The 5,050-nt window shown below is 31.2% G+C and overlaps 1 long non-coding RNA gene and 1 other non-coding gene across 2 annotated transcripts; both read right to left on the reverse strand.

Moving 5' to 3' along the window:
• Positions 1–207: 207 nt before the first annotated feature.
• Positions 208–3,837, reverse strand: LOC127898720 (uncharacterized). Its single transcript, XR_008050576.1, has 2 exons — positions 1,985–3,837; positions 208–1,220 (listed from the first exon to the last, which is right to left on the reverse strand). It is a non-coding gene; the product is annotated as an uncharacterized LOC127898720 (long non-coding RNA).
• Positions 3,376–3,522, reverse strand: MIR156E (microRNA MIR156e). Its single transcript, NR_161484.1, has one exon. It is a non-coding gene; the product is annotated as a microRNA MIR156e (primary transcript).
• Positions 3,838–5,050: the final 1,213 nt, after the last annotated feature.

Below are 5,050 nucleotides of genomic sequence, written 5' to 3' on the forward strand. Positions count from 1 at the left end.
TTCCAAGTAAAATGATAATTTTAGCACTGTGATATCAGCAAGACTGTAACGGAGTTAAAGGGGAAAGTAGACGAGTAAAAAAACTGTTAACTTAAACCAAAATTATGTAAGAAAAAAAAATGTATTTGTGCATTTTTTACAAAAGCTCAAAAAATAATCGGTGGATAATTGGCTTAATATGTATTTATAAACATGAGACTTCGAAACTCTTGTGAAATTTTCCAATTAATATACAGCGAAGCAAAACAATTTGCAGTTACAATTTTCAACATTGGGGAAATCAAATCAACACATGCTCAAACACCTTGATTCGAAATGGCTCTCTCCGGTATTTGCTGAAATTTGACTGCAAAACATATTTAAACTAAACAAAATGAATATGATTTACCATCAATAAAAGGGAGGGAAAAAATATGTAAATTAAGAAGTGAATTACACTTGAACTAAGTATACGAATAGAATAGTCTCTGAAACTGATCAAGGATCAATAAATCAACTTTTGATATATATCCTCAGTAAATATAAACAATATATATGCCAAAAAAAAAGAAGTCTAAAATATAACAAATTAAACATATATATATGAGAAATGAACGTTTATAATTATTCTTGAGATAAATTAATTAAAATAATAAGGTAAGAAGGTGGAGCAAGAAAGTGCGAGGGGCTAAAGTGGCCTGATGACATAGAGAGCACAAAGGAGTGAGATGCATCAACTCCATTTGCATATTATCATTTGTCCCCTCTATCTTCTCAACAATATCGCCATTAATGCGCCTTCTCTCTCCTCCTACTCCACAATTTTGTACTATATCATTAAAAACAAATTTATTTCAAGTATTTAGGATTTGGATGAGCAGTCTAAATCAGTTCTGGAAAATGGTCATCTTTAGAGAATATCATGTTGAGCCATTTGTTAACCGGCTATAAATCTTACTGTTCGCATCTCTCAGCGGTCATGACCATTTTTTATGCAAATCGAAAATTCAAAATCATGATCAACAAAAAGTATAACAGCCTCAAATATTAAAGGATCATAAAGATGTAAAATTAATGGTGAGGAAGCCTTGACATCCCTTCATCAGTAAGCATTATTCTGGTAAAGTGTTGTACTCAAGGAGGCAAGAGCCATAAATAAGCTCTATCTACTGGAAAAAGATGCCTTCTCCCGAGATTTTACGACAAGGCCATTTTTCTGTAATGGCTTTTCATATCCTTCCCTTCAAAATAACAAGTACCCATTTTTCAGAAATAAAACTCATTATGAGGCGATTATATTATAATAAGAAGAATAAAAAGAGCAATGCCATCATGTGCAATGACAACCATAGAAAACAAAGGCATCCAGGGGCCATAAGATGGCATAAAAGGAATTAATTAAATCGGCATGGCAGTGTAAGTGGGAGTTTTTTTGGTTTCTTTAATAATCACTACTTTTTGAAGTTTTGGGTTTCCTCGCATTAACCCTTTTTTATCATTTATTTTTTTATTTTTTACCTTTTTTTTACCTTTTTTTTATTACAAACATTTGTGTATGTATGCGGAGCAAAGGACCCAGGTTAGCGAAAGCATCTGCCACACCGTTGCACTCTCTAAAGGGGTGTGGGAACCTGAAATGCGTAGATGTGCTCATGGAGCGACAATCAATCCATCTATTATGAAAGCTGCCGAGGTGGGTTAATTGTAGGTTTTCAAAGAAGATGCATAACTAGCGTAGAGTTACTTTCTAACCATAGGTGACGCCAGTCTCTCTCATAGGCCCTCTCAATTACACGAATAAAAGCCATAATCTCCGCAAAATAAACACCAAGACAGACTAGCAACTTGCCCGGTAATCCCTTTAGACAGACTATCAAAGTTTGCTTTAATCCAATATGATGGCGGCGGCGGCGGCGGGGGGGGGGGGGGGGGGGGGAGGAATTTCTCTATCCTTGCTATAGTAGACACCAAGATTTGAAATTTAAGAGAGTTAGATTACATGCACCTGATCGAGTCTCGCATCATTGTTGCTAATTATTAATTATCTTCGGCCCGGAAGAGACAACAAGATGATCGGGTGGAGTCAATTAGCGACTTGATACCATAAAATACTAGCATTAAATTTGTTTCATGGAATAATGGCCTGCAAATCTTCTAAAACACTAAACACAATCTGTAACATCGAGCAGAAAATTCTCAATCACCTGAAATCGCACAGAACAGAAAATTTGATGTGATTTTGTAAGAAAAAGAATGAAGAAATCTAGAGTAGGCGAGAGTACTTACTTGTCTTATTGTCTTTTGGGGTTTTTTTATAGAGGTTAGCTCTGGTTAAGATTTGGTAATACACTCCCCGAATATGCTGTCCAAATGTTCTTCCACGGTTCTAATCAGTAGTGACCACTCATTATGTCGAGAAAGCCTTAGATGCTCCTGAAGCACCATGTCTCTTTTTTAACTAGTGATATACCCAATAACAAGTTGCCACGTGGTGAAACATAACAAATTATTTTAATAATTTTCATCTTTTAAATTCCAATCTTCCTTAATATTTTCTCCTCTTTAACATTATCTATCTTAATTTGAAATTATAGTGGAGGGTACTATTTGCAGGAAGAATACCCACTTTTCTGCCAGAAACACAAGCATGATGGATGGATTGTGTCATCTTATTATTTTAAAAAACTTTTGCCGAAAACCGATTGTAAGAGTTGCACCAAAAAATAAAAATAAAAGAAGCGGCAAAATGATATAAATTAAATGACAAGAAAACAGATGTAGATTTCATTGAATTGTGAGAAGAAACGGCTTGAAGAGCGGTAAAGTTAACTAGAGTAGCAAAATTCAGGCTTTTTTTTTTTTTTTCTAAACAGCATTTTATTTTTTCAATAATTAACAACCTGTCTCCACTTCTGATTAGAATGGAGCACCAAATAAGCACGTGACATAGAGCTTCAGGAGCACCTAAGACATTCTCCTCCACAATGTCTCTTTTTCTTGTACTATTGTATTTTTGTAACAAACCCTAATTGTATACCATGACCATGCACAAAATAGTACATCAAGATTCTTCATTTTTCTAGCTTTTTTAACTCAAAGCCCTTTTCTTTCCTCCAAGGTTATACTGCAAAACAGAAATTGTTTTAATAATACAAAATGATATTTAAGAAATGCAAATTAAGCAAGCCGTTTTTTTCTTTTTCTTTTGGATAAAAGAGACTCAGAAAGAATCACACAATGTTTTGAACAATAATTTTCCTTGCCAAATTCACGCTGCAATAATCATATTGCATGAAGAAAGTTTAATTATTAAAAATAAAAACATAAACATGAACGTATATTTATATTATTGAGATAATAAATTAAAAAATAATGAGCTAAGTAGCTAGGTAGAGCAAGAAAGTGAGGGGAGGGACTGAATTGGCCTGATGACAGAAGCACAGAGAGCACAAAGGAGTGATATACAAACTCCATTAGAGCATATCATCATCTGCGCTCTCTATCTTCTGTCACCAGCATCACCCATTTCCCTCCTCTGACACTAATTAACTAATTAAACTATCATTTTATTAAAGAAAAAAGATTTTGCTTATAAAAAAATTAAGTGTTACTGTAAAAGGAAAGTTGTGCGCAGAAAGAGAGAAGCTAAGACCCAAGAGAAAGAAAAGAAGACTTGTTTTGTTCTGATGAGCTACAAGTGAGCACCAGTGTCTCTGTTTTATAGCCACAAAAAGGGGGAGAATAAGAAAAAAGGAGTACCCCTCATAAAGTGTCTTTGTACTATTTATCATTGGTGAAAAATAAAAAAAGAATAGTTACTTTAAAAGGAAAGAATGTTGCTGAAGAGAGAGAGAGAAGCTAATTGAGGATCGAAGAGATAAAGAAAAGATACCACCAATGCCTCTATTTATAGCAACAATGCTACTTGATTGATTAAAAAAAGTTAAAAAATTTAGATAAATGTATAAAAAATTGAAAGATCAAGATTAAAAAAAAAAAAAAGAGAATAAGAAAAAAATAGTACCCCTCATAAAGTGGGGTCTGTCTACTGTGCAACAGTTGCACAATACCCAAACTTTATTCTTTTTTAATTTAACAATAGATCTAATAGTTAAAGTGTTTAACGGTTGGGATGTGTTCAATTAGTTATTAACACTTAAGTCCTTACTATTTATTACAAAATCATAAAAGTTAAAAATTTTTAAATATTTACTTAAGGCAAAATAATAATAATGACAATAGTATTACTTAAAAAAAATCTAAAAAGTTTAATAATGATGATGATAATGATGTTGACAACATTAATAATAATATAATAATTAAAATAATAAAATTAATAATTTTTTTAATATTACTATTAATAAAATAATAAGAACAATTAATAATAATTAAAATAATAAGGTTAATATATTTTAATAATAGTAATAAAATTAATAAATAATAATAATGACTTAATTAAAGTAATTGTAACAATTAAAATAATAAAATTAATTAATTTCATAATAATAATAATAATTAATGATAGTAATAATAATACAAAATAATTAAATTAATAAATTAATAAATTTTAATAATGATAATAATAACATTAATATTATTAATAATGATGACATTTATGGTAGTAATAATAATACATGACAATAATTAAAATAATAAATTTTAATAATAATAACAATAATATTAATATAATAATAATGACAATAATAAATATTAATAATAATAACAGTTAATATTTTTTTTCAAAATTCATTTTATCCCAAAAAAAGACTCATATATAAAACTTTGTAACTTCTAGTGTCTATTTAATTTTTTATAAAAAATAGGTAGTGGGGTGTAATTAATTAAAAAAGACAAAACTAAGTGATATGTTGCAACCGTTGCACCATAGTTTCATCCCATCAAGTGTCTTTTTTTTTTTTTTTTTGACCACGAGGTATCTTGGGGAGGGTCCTAACTATGGGAGGCACCTTTAAGTCCGTACCACAACCCAGACTATAAGTCCCCGCTCGAACCGAGAGGCACATGTTCTCCCAACAAAGGCGACTTCCCTGCGACTCGAACTGGGAAGCAA

Source organism: Citrus sinensis, chromosome 1, assembly GCF_022201045.2.
Source record: "Citrus sinensis cultivar Valencia sweet orange chromosome 1, DVS_A1.0, whole genome shotgun sequence".
In the NCBI taxonomy this organism is placed as follows: Eukaryota; Viridiplantae; Streptophyta; class Magnoliopsida; order Sapindales; family Rutaceae; genus Citrus; species Citrus sinensis.